The 20,094-nt window shown below is 45.2% G+C and overlaps 1 protein-coding gene across 1 annotated transcript in view; it reads right to left on the reverse strand.

Annotated features, from left to right (window-relative positions):
- Positions 1–20,094, reverse strand: part of LOC114847151 (E3 ubiquitin-protein ligase SH3RF3-like) — a 54,259-nt gene that overhangs the window by 33,189 nt on the left and 976 nt on the right. The window lies entirely within an intron of this gene.

Below are 20,094 nucleotides of genomic sequence, written 5' to 3' on the forward strand. Positions count from 1 at the left end.
ATGACAGCGAAAGGTAAAGGAGTCGAAGAAGGATAGATTTAGCATTTTGGGAATTTATGTCCTTGCACAAAGATTTTCCAAGAGCGTCAAAAATTTGTTTCCATTTCCGCATGAACCTCAGGAAATGTACTAAAAACACACTTGAGAGATGTTCAAAACTATGAGATTTGCCACATTATATGTCAGAGCTAAGCCATAACACCGTATGGATGCATTAAGGGGCGTATAAAATATACACGCTGCTTTTTATGCAGACGTTGGCATCAGAGCAAACTAGTTTAGAGCTGTGAACAGAGTGTGACGAAACCAAGCAAGAACTGAAATGAAGTAGAATGTTTTAATTAGCAAGACAGTGAACTGCACTTTATATCAAATTACTAATAATTACTACAATAATCACAGCCTGTCGTAGGAGACATGACTAATCAGAGTTTGTCTGTTGTATCAGAAACAAGATAAATGACAAGCGGTTAATGAAGTATGATGGGCTCCTAAAGGAACAGCTTTAGCTCTTCACTCAGTCTATGTGTGAACACAACTCAAGTCAGATCCTGAGATTATTAGCACGCACAAGAAAAACTTGCACAATATGATTATCGCATAATTGCACAAATATTATTTTTACTGATGGTTAGAAAAGTGCAAAAGCGGAACAAAGTGAGCAAACACAGATACAGATCGTACATTTGCCCGTGATCAGCGGCCCCCGTAGCAGCAAACACGCATTCTCACAACAAGCTTGTTTGGTAATTCATGCTGTAATTTCCACAGCAAAGGTGAGGAAATATGTCGCGTCTTCCAGAGACGACGAGCTTCGGGGGAAGAATAACTGTGAACCGCGTGAGCGCTGACACGCGAGGGTGTGAAGAGAGAGTGAACAGATGAGCTGTCACCCTGCTTTCAAAACGAGGCAACAAGGCAAACGAATCCCCCCACATCCAACTAGTAACTTCCTAATTGTGCATCGTTGTTAAAAATATTTTTACTAATTATAAATATAATTTACAGTAATTTGTTCTCATGTTCATGAAGATGTTCCCAGCGTTAACAGATTTCACATTGAGTGGTGCTGTTTTAAAAAAGACCAATACTGTATCTAGTTTCACTAAAGTGTTACTGTTCCTACTATAATAGGCCTGGTAGCGGAACAAAAAGAGGTTTGTGTGTGTGTCTGCTGGTTGCCTCGTGTGTGTTCATGTGTGTGTGTGTGTGTGTGTGTGTGTGAGAGAGAGAGACCCCAGAGAGCTTACTGGGAGATGTGGAAGGATTGGGTAGCAGCATGTAATGGCTTTAAGGGCATGTGGGGTGGGTGGCCCACTGTCTGTTGTGAGTACACACACACACACACACACACACACACACACACACACACACACACACACACACACACACACACACACACACACACACACACACGCACACAGAGTGCGGACAATGTTAAAGGATAGATAATACAATAACAGAGACACAACTTCAGTTCTCCAAGCACACAACCTCTGCCCAGGCAGATAATAAATGTGTTGTGCGGTTTGTGGTTTTCTTACTCATCTTGACCCGGCAATAACCCTTAACCATCCACATTCTCAACCTGTGTATGAGTTCCTCTCCTCAGCTGTTCAGCTCACTCAGCCCTCCCCAGTGTTCAGCTGCTCGACTTGGCTGACGCCGTTAGCGTCTTCACGCCTCTGGGTCACTTCAGACCCCGCAGGAAGTTCTGTCAAATGCTCTGATTGCATTTTATTCAGCCATTAACAAACTAGTGTCTAGTTTACTGACGCTAGCAGCTAGTTTTATCTGTTCTTATTACTATATCTCACAACGAGGACTTGATCTCTGTATTCAAGATGGAATAATGACACTGATGCTTTGTCAAAATTAAACCATAAATAGTAACTAAAGTAGATTATGTACAACTAGTTATAAATAATTATTAAATAATACACAAATCACAACTCTCTGGAGGAATAAATGATTAAATTCTGCTTCTGAATTCTCTCTGTATCTTTGGGTGTTTCATGATTTCCCTTATACTGTACCCACACATGAGGCGTCACACAGTGGCTGGAGATGGGAGAGAGAGAGAGAGAGAGCTATCAGTCACAAAGACAAATATTCATCATCAAATCCCACCAGACAATACATAATTCATCACACAGGGATTTGAATTATATATATTGAACATCAAATATTTACAGTATTTGCGTTTTTTTCCCAAGAACAGGAGCTGGATGTAGTTTTTCCTCTGCTCCGGTTCAGCGTGGCACAGGGATAAAAGGAGCATTAACATGGGATTTTGGTTTCACAGGGAAACAGTACAAGATGATGAAAAGAAGAATTTCATGTTTTCTTCTCCTTTTCGGTCTAAATTACACATCATTATACATGAGTCATTTCGCGGCTATCAGACTTCTTGCCCAGTAACACAGATATTAGTTAGTACGTGTATAAATCACTGTATTATGGCCTTAAACAACTAAATTGTTGCCTTTATGGTCTATACAAAACGAGTCACATACAACTTCTCATTCAAGCCAGCTTAATCTCGGACAAACAGATCTGCTTCATCTCCTTGCACTTTAAGCCAAGAAAGCAAAACGGTCCACAGCTCTACAGTGTGTTGCAATCGTGCAACTTACAGTAACGCAACCATTGTGAAGGATTAAAATGTTGTTTATAAGAAGTCCGTATATATTTTTTTTACCCACCACCAACTAAAATTGCCCCAATGAATAGTGGATTTACTTCTCCCAAAATAGATGGATTTGATGATGATAAGAAGCAGATTAATTCCCCTTTCGTGCACACACACACACACACACACACACACACACACACACACACACACACACACACACACACACACACACACACTGTACACATACGTATTATATTTTTTTTACACACACACACACTGTACACATACGTATTATATTTTTTTAAAGGAGATTAAATCTTTATTTTGGCAAACATCTTAGCCAGAAATGATCCTTTTTACATATACACACATATGCACAGACACAGGCACGCACACACTCATGCGCTGTTGGGAGGTGTGCTCGGGAAATGAGCCAGAGAAGGAAAGTTGCACACTGGGGAGAGAGAGAGAGCGAGAGAGAGAGAGAGGATAGATGTAACAGGCCACACTGGGTCAAAGAGAGCGAGAGAGAAAGAAACCTGATCCTCTGATATTCTTTGTCTCTCTCTCTCTCGCTCATGGAGCCACAGAGTCCTGCAGCTGAGCGTGCAGCTGTCAGCGGCTCTCCCTCCGTCTGTCTAAGGCGAGTCATGTCACACAGTACATTACGGCTGCAGCGGCCGGCAGAATTCACACTGATGCGTCCCGTGTGCCGCAGGAAAACCCCACACGAGCGAAGCGTGGCCACATTTCAACATGTTCATCCCAGGTCAACACTGACTCTCTTCGAATGTAACCCAGTTAAGCAGCCCGGCAGGAGGTCGGCTATCGGTGGCGAGAGCCTCCGTCGGCCGGCGGATCATTGCCACATCAAGCTGTGACTTTTACTCCTCTATACAGCAGAGAAGCACGCACTCACTCAAGCGCACGTACTGTAAAGCAACGTACAGTTTAAGAGTCCTCGAGGGCTGAGCACATCTCAGATACTGCATATTATAATTATCTTTGAAGCGCTGCTCCAGACCGTTAATGGATGAAAAACTGATAACATTTTAAAGTAAAGGAACTTGATTAGTTCCAAAGAAAAAAATTATAATTTGTTAAGGGTTAAAATTTTAAAAGTAGTAGATAAGAGTCATTCACGAATGATAAGGAACCAGACGATTATAGTGGTACAGTATAGTACTGGAAGTACAGTATAGTTTACTTGCAGTACAGCTTCACGTGGGACTATATATGTACAGTGTGTTCAGGAACACCTTCATGAGTGCAGGATAAAACACAGAGCAGAGGAGAGTGTGGTGGTGGGAGGAGGAGCTGGGGAGGGGGATAAAGAGGCAGGGGTGTCAGATGGACAGACAGATGGTGGGAGGACGCTCTACCAATCGGCCTGGTGATTGGGGGGAAGCTTCAATAAACCCAGAGGAAATCCGAGCTAACAAAACCGAACAGATCCTCACTGCAGAACTCTAGTCTTCCTACTTATAGATTTGATGGCACTGTTGATAAAAGTAATGGAAAAAACGCATGACATATTTCAGATAGATGAGAAAACAATCCCACAATATAAGCGAGATGAGGAGTGTGTGCGTGTCAGTGCTTCTAATTGAATATGTTTCTGGTGTGACAGGCCCCTTTACACCTGTTGATGGAACACAATAGGTGATAATTGGTAGGCGCCAGTGTTGACTTGCATTAAACAACCACCAGTCTCAGGCCAAGCTCAGCAGCAGCGGATCACCCTGCGGGGGGGCTGGACGGGGTTCACGCGTCCTTCCGGCTACGCAGCTTCACTCCAGGTGTCTCGTTCCCTTCACAGTACAAATACATAAAGATGAGGTTTAACGGTGACCTTAGCTGTTCATAAAGGTGACGCGATAGGAGATAAGAGCTGGGCCCACAGGCTGCAGACGCCTGGCTGACCTTTTATTGCACCTGTGCTTCCTTTCTTCTCTCTCTCTCTTTGCATTCACACTAGATTTAGATTAGAAAACTGATGCTGTCGGTTTTTCGGAACATGGAATTAGCTGCTAGACAGGACTCGCATTTAGTCACAAAGACAACTGACAGGACAGGTACACGTGTAAGGGTATGTTTGTTTCCATCAACAAGGGAGCGATGGGTGGGTTGTGGATGTCACGGAGGCTGCAGCTGCTTGTTGACATCATTACTGCAGAACAGCTGAGAGCAGCTGCAAGGCCCCGAAGAGACGGAGAGCGAGCGAGAGAGAGAGAGAGAGAGAGAGAGAGAAAGAGAGAGAGAGAGAGAGAGAGAGAGAGAGAGAGAGAGAGAGAGAGAGAGAGAGAGGAGCTCAGGCCACTACTTCACTTTTTGTCCCATGTGTCTATAAGAACCACAACCTATTCCTGACCAAACTGTTCCCAGGGTTAAACCTTTCTAAGTTTGTGTTTATCTTGTGGGGCCCACACACACACACACACACACACACACACACACACACACACACACACACACACACACACACACACACACACACACACTGCCAAAAATAAAGTGTGGGGAGTAGATTGTAGCCATAACTGAGGTTCATTTCAGTCAGTCTGAGGCGCACGCAGCCAATAAGCACTTTTTACTAGACACACACACACACACACACACACACACACACACACACACACACACACACACACACACACACACACACACACACACACACACACACACACACACACACACACTCTAAATGTGTCTGGAAACCTGTGTGTGTGTGTGTTTTGTGAGCAAGCAGTCTGGCCAAAACCACAACGCCGGGGGAAGCCATCGCTGGTGCAGACGGACGCATGCAGGCAAACACACACCTCGTCCATCTGTCTACTTAGCGGGTCAATCATAACCTCATTCACGCAGCGAGAGAGGGAATGATGGGCTGTGTCCCCCGCTGAGACCAAAAACACATTCGCATTCTCGCTCTGTGAACTGAGCGAGCTCAGATTATACAGAACTGAAAAGGGATTATTCTGAACTGAACTTGATCATGTGGGTCCAAAACTGATTATAGTGAAGTAGTGGATTATGCGGATCTATATGGACTGAGAAGGAATAGATGGCAGAAAATTAAAGTAGGCTGAATCTGATTATACTGAAGGGAATCCAATTTTGGAGCAGCAGCGTGAATTTCAGTGCAAGTTACTGGTGGTACAGTTTTAACAGGTTGAAAACGATTTAGTTTAGTATTAGCTCCAGTGTAGTGAAGTGAAAAAGGCTTTATAAAAATGAGTTTGGACAAAATCACTGCTGAATAATTTAGAGAAAGACTAACTTAAGTCTCTTATTAAACATATGAAGAATTTTTAGCTATTTTAGATATTTAGTGATGTCATAGAGACATGAGAATAAGGGAACACTGGTCACATCTTTGTGCCGTTATAATAAAGATATTACTCAGTGTATCAGGAAGTGACCATGAGTTATATTTATATTTAACCATTAAGAATCATGACAGCAAATAGAAGAATAAAGCTTAGGTTGCACTAAAGACCAAGGTGCAGCTCCCTGACCTGCCCACAGGGATCAATAGTAGAGATTATCATTATAGGCATGAAATTGGTTCCTTTCTTACATTACTCCGTGCTTTTCTGGGACAGTGCTGTGAAATACCACATTTGAATGACAGGTCAAACAGAGATAACCACAGAGACACACAGACATGTAGGCAGACGGCTCAGATACCGCGAATGGGGAAGTCTGGGCTTCACAAGACGGGCTGGCTCCAAATGTCTCACACACACACACACACACACACACACACACACACACACACACACACACACACACACACACACACACACACACACACACACACACACACACCAGGGGGAAACCAGACTGACCCACCTGCCCGTCCATGGACCATGCAAATCACACAAGAACAGAAACTCTCTGCCTCGTCCGCATGTGCTGCCACTGCCGCTCTGCCTCGTGAGCCACCAGCCACTCACGAGATTCAATTATAACAAACAAGAGATCTTTATTCACGATTGACAAGAGCAACACGCGCAAACATCTGCAGGCTTCAGAACCATCTGTTGTTGCAGACTGCTCAATCAGCCCGGTGCGTGTAAGTGTGTGCGAATGCTGTGTATCTTCCTGTTAGCCATAAACCATTGTGGAAATGTGTGTGTGTGTGTGTGTGTGTGTGTGTGTGTGTGTGTGCGTGCGTGCATGCGTGCGTGCGTGCGTGCGTACGTGCGTGCGTGTGTGTGTGTGTGTGGTTTCTGACAACATGCGCAGCCTGTGGCTGGGAATGCAGCCTGTCTGCAAACAGGAATGTCAGCAGAAATCCTCAGCTTTTATCATATTAGCAATAATTGCACTTATTTAATCTGACTATAGTCTCCAGTATAAGATAAATATTTTAAAGTAGCTTGAGAAATAAGGAGAAAGGTTAAGCTGTCTAAAGAATAGATGCACGGTGACAGCTATGGGAGAATTTCATGAAGGCTTTCCACACTACAGCCAGTAAAACACTGCTTCAGTGACAACGAATGACATTCACTTATTTATTTATGTTCCACTTTTTATAGTTTTGACAATGGGAAACTGGCAACAAAGACGACTAGATTGAGACGTCAGCCTCCCAACAAAAAGGCCTCAACATAATGAGGACTGAATCAATAAATAAACAGCCGCGTGCCTCCTTGATCATCACTCTCTGTTATGATCATCATCCCATATGACACAGCAGTGATTCAGCCTGACACACGCTCATTGATTGACTGTTCTAACCAGGCATTCCGCTCCCGTGCTCCGTAATGTATTCCCACTGCCGAGCGTGATGGTCAGTGCTTTCTGGGTCAAGTACCGCACGCTGGAAGGAGACAAGATTATGTAATAAGCCTACGTGTTGCATGAGCTCCAGGCTACGGCGGCGTCACTTCACTACAGTGTGCTGACACACCATTCACAGTCCATTCACTCGCAGCCCGAACAGACGGGATTTCATTCACATTACAAGCTGAGCGGGTCCAGCGCCGGCCTCCGCGCTCCGGTCAGTGTGAACTGACAACACGGAGCCGATTCGTTCACCTGATCCATGACCGTGCGGCCGCCACAAGAACCTGTGTCTTTCTTCGGTGCGAGAGGAGGGATTTTATGCACATACAGGAAGACGATGTGGTTCCGGTCAGGTTGGAACCGATCAATTTTAGAGGCTGGAAATATGAACGAGGACATTCAACACAATTTGAAAAGATATACACAACGCACACTTTAGAGCAGAAACATTGCTCCGAAGATTTCTGAATGAGCAAAATATGTGTAAAAGGTTTAATAATCATATGATTATAATATTATAATAATCATAAAATTTGGATGTTTTTCGCATTAAACACAAAGAATAAAGCTCTACCCACTGATGTTGGTGTTAGGAGGCCCACATCAGCTGGCCACTGTTTGCACCAGCGTGTGTCTATATGCATGCACCGGGGGACGTGAGTGATTTATCTGGGACAGGGACATCACAGGGTACAACGGCGGTAGAAATTCAATTTTCTGCCGGCGATAGAGGCGGGAGCGCGAGCACGACTGCATAGGTGCGACTGCGGAGGCTTTCCTCTGATGCAGCCGGGGATCGCACGGTGCGCCGGAGAGTGAGCTGCCAGGAGGGAGCCTTCCTGCTGACATTGTTTTATGCCTCAAAATGAGTGTATGTAAAGCTGCAGCAGCTGAATTCAGCAGATACAACGGAGCACTGTAGTGTCACTCAAAGCCAAGCGGAGAGAACTAGAGTGCGGAGAACAAAGGGGAAATAAGTCAACTACAAAAAGCAACAGAGAATGGAGAATCTATGTTTAAAAGTGTATGTCTGTTCTACTAGTCGCCCTGAAGTGTGATTCATCTAATGTAAATTAATTATAACAGGCTTCATAGCAGAAATTGAAAATGTAACCAACCAATGCTCTACACTGCACCTGTTGTTAAAACCCAGGATGAGGACAGGAAGTGCTTAAATCTAGAAACAATCCAAACAGAAAGAATTACCATGAAAATCTGCTACAGAACACGAATTACAACACAAGACAGAGCAAAACCGCCAGTAGGCACGAGGGAAGCAGGAGGAAGCCAAGGCCGTGTAGCGACGTCAGCCCCCAAATTACTTAGTGCCAGGAGTCACTCTTCAAAGTGTACACTCAGAAAGTCTATTAGGGGCGTCTGGAGAAGGGAAGCAAACACAGACGGGCTCTTTGTGTGGACCTACACTTACATAAACAACATTTCATGCCTGCACAGAAGCTTGCAGAGCTGCTCAGCCCCCGGTTTCAGAGCAAAACAGCGCATTACTGCCAATTAAGCAAGCGCGGAGTCTGCGATCGCTGCTGCGCGTGATGCAGATGGAGGAAGGAGAAGCCCGTTGTGCACGATGCTGTGACCTCTGTGGGTCCGGAGGCAGAGCAGGGTCACAGCATCCTGACTCCAGACTCGTCTGGGGTGTTTGGTGATAGAGTGCAAACATGTCGCCAGAGCATCCACCATGTCTTTTTATAACTAGCATTGTTATAAACAACATCGGTGTTGTTGTTTTTCATTTAATTAAAGGAACCGTATTGGATGCGGCTCATATAACTTCAACTGAATTGTGAAGCCTTCAAGCTATTGTGTAAGACACTTCCTTCCAGCTGCAGTGTAACTGATTGTAGCCTCTCCTGCAACAATAAAGCTACAATGAGTCACCAAATACCGAAGTGTCACAGTTCATAAGTTTGCCAGGTTTATAAAAATACAACGTTGCACCCTCTACACGTCAACCCACTGCTTTATTGGTTGTCCACACTGAAATGTTGCACTGATTTCGGTTGAGTAACAGAAGAGAACACACATCACTGCAGCGTGTTCTGTTTATATAGATGAAGTTCTCCTGTTACAAGAGAGGTGCTGCTCTAAAGTCTGCGTGCGGTTTTGCTGTTAGCATCTCGATAAGAGGCTTGTAAAGGCCGGCCTATGAGCTCTGAACACATACTGAGATGATTATATAATATAGCATTAGGCTCCATAGAGAGGCTGATGAACCGAGCTGCGCTGCGACACAATGACTCTCCGCGTATCAGATTTAAAAACAGAAAAGCAATCTCATGGCCAGGTTTAAAACATCTTTTATATTCATATTAATGTGAAGGTTACCTCAGCTTCAAACTTATTGTGTGTGAGTATGACAAGTAATAATAATGATGTGTGTAGATAACATCCACAAGGCAGCTTCATATAACGACCATCCCTCTTGATTGAGTTGATGTCAAACCGTTCACATCATCCTTCTCCAACTTTAATATATTGAGGAGACAATGCGTCCAAACTCTTCAAATTAAAAGGCTCATATTATGTCAATAAATGTCAATCGTCTGTCGTGTCTAAATCATGGCCTTCAAATGTTTAAAGAAGGGCTGTCGTTCACTTTTAATTATGAGATGAGTTATTATTACCTGCAATTAAATATCAAATTAACATCTTACAACAGCTCTCCCCATTGTCCTTCTCAAGCTGTACTACAGAGCTGAGATTCTGGGGGCAAAAGAGTAAAAAAAAAAGCATGAAATATTGAAAGGCGGAGTGTGTTGATGAGGAGAAAAACGGGGTTAATGTATGAAAGAATGTGTTTTTCGCAGAGGAAAAGAGAAAGTCATGGCTGCAGGGTCTGACACTGTCCTAGTTCTACAACTGTGCCAGTATCTCCTGTGGCTCTCACACAGAGCACATTTCCACCCAGTTGATTAATGCTGCCATCACAACCACAGCCAACCCCCCTTTGAAGACTGAAAAAAGTCAACTACGAAGATCCGCGTCAAATCTGCGTTCAGCGCCGCTCCGTTTCAGCCTAGTTTTAGTCTCCACTGCATGGCCGCGAACACTTCTGGGGCACGGAGGAGGAACTGGGCCATTGTTGGTAGGTTCGTAGTCGGGGGGGACTGTGGCAAATTACATTTAAGTAACTGTATTTTAATGAAGGGCTTTGAAAATATTTGATTTGTTGTTGACCATTCAATAAAAATCCATATCCAAAATACCAATTCATGCGTTTGTACTGTATTAGTGTATAAAGATTGTGAATGAAATCAATTTAAAGTCCTTTAATTATGTATTACGTATGAAATGTCAGTTTATATAAAACTGCTCAAATAATTGCATGCATTCCAAGGTTCTTTTCTGAGGCCAGAAACTGTGGAAGTAATGTTGGCTTTGTTTACTCGCATGTGAAAATACCAAGCATCACAAAAATATGAACTCCAACCAAATCAAAAAAACGATAACAGACAATAGACCATAAACTTCTGTGAACAGTGCACTTACACTCTCTCTCTCCTTCTCTCTCCACATGTTATCGCTGCCTCTACAGGGATTTGATATGCATCAGTCACAACATGGCTTCTGATTGGACAGAGTACAGAAAGTCACCAGGGAATGATTGCAGTGTTTGACAATGACGATAATGAAGGAAATAATCTCAGTTAAGATCACGACAAGTCTTAAGTCATCAACGATGACAGAGGAGCATAACAGGGAAAGACTAACATCTAGTTAGAGACAAAACTATTTTACGATAAATATACAGCATGTGTCCATTTCAGGTTCCAGTCAAATGTTATAAAGGTGACAATATTTAATATATAATTCTAAGAACATATTGTAATTACCCTTAAAAGCTTCAGAATAAACGCTTACTGAGCTGCGAGGCTGTTTTGTTACTATATAAGGCAGATACTGAAAGCACTATGAGGATTCAGGCAGCAACGCGCATCTTGTGCCAGAGAACAGTATGATGACGTGTGGCGCTTTAATAGAGCTGGCAGGACCGGGCGCAGGAAGCCCGCTAGCACGTCTGCACACGAGGCTTAGCGTGAGCGGCACTTAGCGGAGCAGCAGCAGGTCCGACGCTCCGTCCGCGCGAGAGCTCACAACAAATTATCCTAATCGCCGCCGTTATTCAATCACAGCGAATACGTCCTAATTACCTATTTTCCTGCAAGTGTAAACGGAGGGGAGTGGGAACCCGGTGAGAGGAGGCGGGTCACACCAGATCCAATTAGACGGGGAGAAACGTGAACCCCACAGAAACACTTAACTACTAAGAATATTATTTCCATATGTTTAATACAGACAGGAAACAACTTGTTATTTCTCATAGACCATAATATGTGCAGACACCACGCGGACACATGCACAACAGCCCAAATGCCACTAGCAGAGAACATTGTTTAGACGTGAACTGAAATGGGGGGGGGGGTGAAAAGGCTGCGTGACAGCTTCACTTCATGTGCAGTCTTTTTAATCTCAACATGTGAAAGCTGCAAAACGCGCGTACCCTTCAAGAGGCTGCTGAATCTGCATCGCAGTTGAACTGCTAGCACTGATATGCTGTACTGTGTGCCCTGCTGCAAGTATCCTTTAGATACGCGTTCTAGTACTCGGAGGCTATTGATCAGGACAGACATTCGGCCAGCACGTCACTCTTGTTGCCAGGCTGTGAGACCGAGGAGGAAAGAAGGAGGAAGACGGATGGGGCGGGCGAGAAAAGCATGCGGGATTGATCACAGCTGGGATTTACAACAGAATAACAACAGTGAGGGTTTCAATCTGTCTTGTGGAAATTCTGTGTGGAGTTCAAGTGATGGATCTGAAGTTTTACAGTGTTACACACACACATGCGCACACACACACACACACACACACACACACACACACACACACACACACACACACACACACACACACACACACACACACACACACACACACACACACACACACACACACACAGTGCAGATGTATGGATGTATGACTCACATACAGCCACTGACACGCAGACTGACAAAGCTAAATAAAAATCCCAAGAATGAGATGCTCGTACAGATGAGGGCAGTTACATACATTCTCTGCAACAAAGATAAGCAGAGGTAGAATTTAATAGAAATGAGTCAGCAGCCAGAGTTGTCATAACACTGACAATGTTGATGTATCAAATGTCTAAGGCACATATAATGTACATGCTGCTGATTATACAGCGTTATCAGCATGCGGATGTACAAACAACACCATCAACGCACTCATGCAGGCACTTACAACTTCCCAGAGAATTCAACCAAGCTGTATCAGAACATGAGGGCGACTGAGATTCTAATACAATCACTAGTTTACACTGAACAGCACATGGAAGTGAAAGTGTTCTTCATAAAGAACATTTAATTTCATTTAACTAATTTATTAGTTACATATAATATTGTATTCCTGCCACATCTGAAGAAAATTAAATCGAGTGTTGGTAAACCCTTATCTAAACAAACATCATTTGAACTCCAGACTGGTCTGTGTCTGTTGCTATGGCGATATGTCTCTGCTGATACTTCTCATCTCCTCCCAGTATTTCCCCTCTTGCGCCTTAAAAATCACACCTAAAAGAACAAACCGGTCGTTAGTTTTAGTGGCTGCTCAGCATCCAGCGCCGGAGTCAGTTTAACGTTCCTGGGACCTGTAGAGGATTCTATGTTTAAAAGCCCAGGAGCTGGATTGTACCAGTGTTCCCATTGTCCCCAGTCTAAACAGAACATAGCCTGAGGGAGGATGGTATTTGACCTCACTTCTCTGTGCTTACATAATCCCTGTCCTGGAGGGAGAAAACTGCCAGATCCCACTTGCACACACACGCACACACACACACACACACACACACACACACACACACACACACACACACACACACACACACACTCACACACACACACACACACACACACACACACACACACACACACACACACACACACACACACACACACACACACACATAGAGTACATACACCAGAGCTAAAGCCAGAAATTCACTACATAACTGCCTTTATGTGTTCCTCTTTTCCTGCCAACTTTCCCTGCACCCTTACACGACCGTGACGAGCTACACACCCCTTTCACACACATTGTGCAAGTCCAGTATCATAAAAGCTTCAGAAGCTCATAAAGCAGCCAAACACACACACACACACACACACACACACACACACACACACACACACACAATGATTTACACATCACATACTATACTGTAAAAGATAAACACATAGCATTTCTAAATTCTTCTCATACACAAACCGCACACAAACACCACATATGCGTAGATACGCCAATTCAAATATGCACACACACACACACACGCACACACACACACACACACACACACACACACACACACACACACACACACACACACACACACACACACACACACACACAGACCCAGGACTGGATGTTTGGACACAGATGTCAGAGTGGAAAGCTGATCACAGTTGCACTTCAGCCATTAACACTGAGGATCGGAGCACGTCCCAAAATAACTTGAAATGTTCTCATACAACCCCCAAAAATTTGCATGGAGAATATCGCTATTATGCTTATACCAAGTAAAGAGCAGTTTACTGTAATAATGTGTTACACTAGGATGAAAATAAGTCCCAGTACCTGTGCTGACACTTAAATCTAAAAATATTGTGCCTCACATGAAATTATTTAGTTTTGTCAATTTTCCTCCTTTTCTAAACTCATCAAAAGTGCCCAAAACTAAAATCTGCCAAAGAGTATAATTAATAATAATAATAATAGTAAATACATGTAATTTGTGTACATTCTTGAGAACAGGCAGCTGTTCTCAAGCACCCAGGGGCTGTGGACAGACCAGGATGCAACATGTGCCCAGGAATCAGGGGCCTTGGAGGCAAAGCACTAACTGTGGGGTTTGTATAGAGAACGATCACTCCTAAAGTGAAATCAGTCCTGTAGGTAAATTTTCCAGGAGATGAACTAAAGTTGAGAGATGGGAGAATGAACAGCAGGTCAATTAGGAGTTAGTCCTGCCGTGTTCCCAAACGGGGAAGCGCATATGTGGACGTGTCTGTGAATGTCTGTGTGTAGACTGATCTCTCCTCCCTCCTCTCGCCAAGTCTCTGTTTCCTGCCAAGTCTAAAGTGGGTGGTGGGTGCATTTCAACATCTCTCCATTACCGAGAAAGACGAGGAGGAGGAGGCGGAGGAAGGAGGATGAGGATGGAGCAGGCATTTTTGCTACGAGACAGGAAGGAACTAAAACACATCACAACACAGACAGAGACACTTGCGCGCACATACCCGCATGTCTGACACCTTGAGAAACCACAGTGTGTTTCCACGAACCCCCCCCCCAAGAGAACTGTTCCACTTCTTCAAGCACATCACCGGCGGAACCTCATCCGTTATTACAACAGGCACACGCCGGAGGAGTCAGCAGGGTCCTCGCACCAGAGCACAGCTACCTGCAGTCCCAAACTATGACGTGTAACACTTCCCCGACGCTGCAAAAGACTTTTTAAAGCTGCCGGGGTAATTTTACACAGTGACAGAGCCAGATGGCAGCGGGAGGTAAATGGTTTGCGTTGAATGACAGTTTCATTAGCCAGAATCCGTGTAATGTGATGCCGGTACAGAAGCTGTGACTTTCCCACCAGGAAGTAACACAAGAAAGCCCACCCACATCAGACAAGAATATAGATGATGCGTTCATTGGGAAGCTGTTGGCGTACACAACATGACGCACATCACTGGTTTTCCTAGAAGTCTATATATACTTATACAGGAACATGACGTGTTGATAGATACACTGTGTCAGGTTCTACAAATCCACAAAACACTCGATATGTAGCATTAGCAAATTATAAGAAATTAAGCATTTGATTGTCTGATCGTTTGAAGGATCGTTGTCCACCAGGGGGCAGCGTGGAGTACGTTAACCCCTGGCTGACTTTGAATCTCTCACTCGTTCGTGTATGCGTTGGCAAAGGTTCGCCGCACTCTCACACTGCGCTGGCTCTGGGCCAGTGGTTCCTCGCCTCGCGGTAACGAATATGCGAAGACGATGACGCTGAGAGTTAAGAATACTGCCCCTGCTGGTCATACGCTGACATGCACAGGCTGTAATTCACAGCTAACAGCCAGGGTCCCAGTCTTGGGCTGAAATCAATTCTAATATCCAATGCTGACATCATCAGTCAGAAGCCAACATTCAAGAACCACAGATAGCAGCAAATAAAATTTCTTAAAAATAAAAGGTGTAAAAATCTATTTTAATTCTAGTGTCGTGTTTATGTGTGACTAAAATGTCATGTGACCTCAAATAAAATATCGTTTATCTGCCTGCGATGGACTGGTTTGACCAGTGACTACTGACCCTCATCTCCATAGTGACAAAAGGACCAGCAATGAGGGGGTTAACCCTTAACCTAATGTGTGTCTGTGTCCATATGCGTATTTGTGCGACTGGGGGATGGGACTGATTGGATTCCTCTCATACACCCGTGGGAATAGCAGTCAAGCTCCAAAGCTTGTTTAGGCCTTAACACCCATTACGCATTCACCCCTGAAACTAAACAGCGCGCACACACTAGCTCATCGCTCGGCTTAGAAGATGCCCTCGACCCACACCCTGCCTCCATCCATCAAGGCACCATCTGACCCACCTACATCCACATACATAATGGATGAGGTGCTGCCCACGTCTGCTGGAGCGGGACGATGCCAAGGCCCAGCGTGAGGCAGATGTAAGATCAACCAGAAGTAATCAGGAAAGCGCTGTCATAGTTTGTAAAGCAAATACATACAAAGAACAAACTAGTTGGTTTGATGACAGCAACTTTTTGACATGAGTGAATGGGATTTATTCAATGAGGAGGCTGTATATGCTAGAGCAAGAGATCTGACGTTTCCACTACTAGAGCTACAGTACATTTATTTAACTCAATTTATTATTTCTTTCAGGAAAAAAACATTTTTATTATAAATCAGTATAATAAAAAACAATATACATTCATACAGTATAAACACAAGGCAAAAAAAACATAATTTCCAAGACACCCCAGGAGACGCAGAGCACAGTCAGCCAGTTTTAACGACTCCTTAAACTGCAGCGCCCATGTGTGCATGTGGAGCTGAAGCTTCATTATGTGGGAACGCTGAAATTAATTAAGTTCTCCTCACATGAACCTCAGAGAAAAGTAAGAGGGAGATGAGAAAGAAGGAACAAAGACACGACAGGGGAAAGCGACGTGTTCGCAAGTGTTCAGTCGGCAACACGCGTAGAAGGCAGCTGTGTCCAGAGAGATATCCTCAGAGCTGAGAAGAGGATTTGCTGGTGTGACTGTGTATGTGTGTGTGTGTGTGTGTGTGTGTGTGTGTGAGTACAGTATGTGTCAGGCCTTCGTTCAGTATTTATGAGGTGAGGAGGTAATGACTTAGAGCTTGTTGTTTACAGCCACAGATTGGCGTTTTATAACATTAATGAATGTAAATGAGGAATGCACACGCATGCTGGTGTGTGTGTGTGTGTGTGTGTGTGTGTGTGTGTGTGTTTGTGTGTGTGTGAGCAGACTCACCAAACACCAACACTTTTTCTCACACGCTGTCACTGAAACATTGTGGGAGATATAAAAATGAACCGTGAACGAAGCTGTGGAGGAAGCGATGCGGCGACCGCGCGAGGCCGCGCGAGCGTTCGAATTTCCACGTCTGTGAGGACAAATGCTAATTTGACGTGTAGGCCGTGCGAATGTCTGGAAAGCGAGGTCAACTACTTCTTCAAAGGAGCCGCGAGGGACCTGATTTCAGGGTAGAGGGTAGAATTAAGCGCAGACTGACCCTGGTGCCGAGGATCATTACAGGGACGGCTGACGACGGGGAGCCCCCTGCTCCATCCTCACACACGGGCGCAGGAATGACAGGGCACGGCCAACTCACGTGCCGTGTTGCCGCGGCAACCGTGGGCGTCGTCCACAGCTGCCCCAGGTAAATACAGGTAAGAGGGAGGATGAAAGGTGGGGGCGGCGGTGACACGCTGCTTTTGACGGGGCACTTAAAGCACAGCCTGCAGCCAACGTGCTGTCAACAGGCCCAGTAAGACTTCACGGACCAGTAAAGCTGCCACCACTGTCGTTGCTAGGCATCGACGGAAGGCATTCACCTCAGCACATAAACTTTGACGCACGCCGCTCTATGGGAACATGAGACCATCGCTGTGTAAATACGGTGACTGTCATACTCTGATTGTTTCCTGTTTGTCTAAGGCGATAAATGAGCAGGGACGACACACGGCACAAAGATAGGGAAAAACAGGCAGGAGGCTCACTTTAAAGGTTTTCCCTGTGAGCACAGAAACAATTAGAGGGCTGTCACGAAGAATGCCCCCTTTTTTAATCTAAGGAAAAAGGGGTGATTTAATAAAAATGTACTGTATTTAAATGAGTTGATTGAGTCGGAGGCAGCATAATAAATATGCAGCAGAAAGAAAATGACTGAACAGTCGCTATAATCACTTTTTCGGCGTTTCCACTAAAGTAAATTGAGCGGTCAAGAGAACAGCTCTGATGCTGGAGGGACACAGAGTGAGAGACATTCATTCTCCAACAAATGGATTCCATTACTACCATTCAGTTTACATGACACTGTTACGCTGCCGAAACACCTCCTTTGTTCGCATACTGTACGTGTCTTCACACCGCTCCGTGCGAACAAACGGGAGCGCCAGCCTCTCTGCAACAGAGCGCAGCCAGTGAGACACTAAAGTCACCGGCTGCTAACAAGCGCCACGTTTCATCAAAGGGGGGGGGGGGGGTGCAGAAACCAAGACAAGAGCAGCAACTCGGCTCTTGAACCAGTAATTAATTCAGCACAGCGGAGAGAACCAAGGATGGAACCTTCCTGTGGAATTCGACTCGGGTGTTTTACAAAAAGGCAAATGGGCAAAAAGGAGGAGATCAACCTTGATAAAGTCTGACTGGCAACAAAAAGCACGAGGAGCACAAGCAGCGGAGGGGAGAGAACCAGCGGTCCTCCTACCGCTGACTCAGCGTGTCTGTCTGTTCTCCCATTTCCATAGCAACGCATTCATTCCCATCCACAACACCTGATGTGGACCGTCCCGGTCGACCTGCTCCACCCTTGCGCTGCGCGGCCGCGTCACTCAAATTCACCTCGAGCTGCCTCTTTGTGCAGGTGGGAGCACATCCACACACGCGCCACTGTGGGGGGAGATTAATTCACACTTTCATCAGCGAGCCTCGGTCCCCAGGGAGGCTGGAGGAGACCTGGGCATGGTGACTGCAGGGGATTGCAAAGGGTAATGGGTTATGTGTGTGTGTGTGTGTGTGTGTGTGTGTGTGTGTGTGTGTGTGTGTGTGTGTGTGTTCTCCCAGCGGGGCCCTAAAACACACACTGGCCCCCACTAAGGACAGAAATGTGTGTATGTGTCATCAAATATGTGCATCCCTCTCTAATCTGCACAATCGAAGCCAGTGTAAAATATCAATTACAATCATGGCTTGAGGCTCGTCTGCGCGTCTGTGCATGCGGTTATAAACGTACTTTATGTCGCCATTGTTTAAATCCCTCGCTCATCGCGTAGCACGCACAGAAAAGCCCTGCGGGGACCGGTAAAGCTTATCGAGTGCATTGAAATGGAGCGTTAAGTGTTAGTGGAAATGTCACCGAGAGTTTGAATTCCTGTTCATCGCCGTCAATGAGCGACCGCTCGCTGCCGTTGCACTTCATCACACGGCGCTCCACCTCCTCAATCAATGGCGGGTTGCGCTGAGAGCGTGGGGGGGGGGCGTGAGCATGAGCACACCTGCCCACGACCACCCCGGTGCACTCTCCCAGTTAATCCCACTGCAAACCGGCCCCAGACGCCGCATCCAGCCCGACAAGTTGGAGCACGAGGCGCCGAGTCTGGAAATCCTGTCTTCAGAGCAACAAAGCGCGTCAATCAGGTGAGGTCACGGCTGCAGCCCCCCCCTCAGACGCCGTTTCATCCGACTGGACGTTTTGCCATGTGACGAGCTGCTTAATTTGTTTCGGATTATTGTCTCTGGACACGTTGCAATGGATTTATCTTTATTCTTGCCTTGCTGCTCAAAACTCCCAGTACTCGAGAATCAAGAAAAAAAAATCTGAAATTCTGTCTCCCTGTAATTGCCAGAGAACGTGCCAGACATTTTGTCAGGACTTTAGATTCCAACTGGAAGGGAAATAACGTGTTTCTTATTTGTTTTTTTGCAGCACTGTGTTGACGATGCAGCCACATGCATTCACATTACTTGCAGAAGGGCTTCACAAGAGCGGGGCAGACAGGTGGACAGGTGACCCCCCCCCCCCTCCCCCCGATCTGCGAGTGGGTCCACTGCACTGTCACCAAGTTCTGCCTAATTGTTCCTCATGGTGCCGCATACGAGACAACCTCATTATAAAGCCAAAATCCCATCAGGGAATATCATCAGCCCAACGATCAATAGACAACGGCATAAAACACGCAAGTCAGCAAAAACGGAACAAAAACACAGCAATGCACTTCTGATGACCTGTTTAATTAAATATTATTGGCGCGAGGATGCAACTTGTCTGCTATGCATCCCTCATCTCAGCTACTAAACAGTCTGTGTTGCA

This window comes from Betta splendens, chromosome 21 (assembly GCF_900634795.4).
Source record: "Betta splendens chromosome 21, fBetSpl5.4, whole genome shotgun sequence".
Classification (NCBI taxonomy): domain Eukaryota; kingdom Metazoa; phylum Chordata; class Actinopteri; order Anabantiformes; family Osphronemidae; genus Betta; species Betta splendens.